The following is an 861-nucleotide window of genomic DNA, read 5'->3' on the forward strand; positions in this document are numbered from 1 at the left end:
ATAAGGTTATACAGATTAGTTACATTGTAGACAAAATAGTGCTGATTCTTATTAGCTTGTTTACATGACAATGTCGGCCATTCTAATCTGTTCAGAGGTTTACACTGAGGTGTTTATTTATTGTCTGGCCCATCCTCTCGATGTGACTTGACGTAATTCCCAGTGTGGCGTCGAGCCACGTAGCCGTCGCGGCCCACGTGGCTAAAGTTGCGCGGGTCATGGTTCCCGTCTTTGCTCTTAATCAGCTATTATGATTAGAAACAGCTGAATCATAGTTACGCAGGAAAGAAAGCCAGCTTGACGCTGACTCCTGGAACAATGACATTGTGGTCAGACTGACCAATCATATTGATAGTGGCGCTGAGAGCTAATCTGGAGTCTTTGGAAAGTGTTTGATCGGAAATAAAAACACCAATTATTTCTGTAAGCCTTATCGTGTTTAACTCATTCACTGCCATTGACGGCTATAGACATAAAAATGTAATTTAAACTTTTTTATTTGCATTTTGTTAACAAGAGTATGAAAACCTAGATTTTTTTGTACATTTAGAACAGATCTAAAATTTGTGATTAATCGTGAGTTAACTAGTGAAGTCATGCGATTAATTACGATTACAAATTTTAATCACCTGATGCCCCTAATTTTTCATAACCTTTTATTAAAAAAACAAAAAAAATCTTTTTAATTTAATTTTTATTTAAAAAATATATATTTTTCTTTAAGATTTTTTTTATTTTTAATTAGGGGCGTCGGGAGATAATTTTTTAAAAATGTAATTAATCGCATGACTTCACTAATTAACTCACGATTAATCACAAATTTTATATCTGTTCTAATACAAAAAAAAATTCGAGGTTTTT

Source organism: Vanacampus margaritifer, chromosome 11, assembly GCF_051991255.1.
Source record: "Vanacampus margaritifer isolate UIUO_Vmar chromosome 11, RoL_Vmar_1.0, whole genome shotgun sequence".
Lineage (NCBI taxonomy): Eukaryota > Metazoa > Chordata > Actinopteri > Syngnathiformes > Syngnathidae > Vanacampus > Vanacampus margaritifer.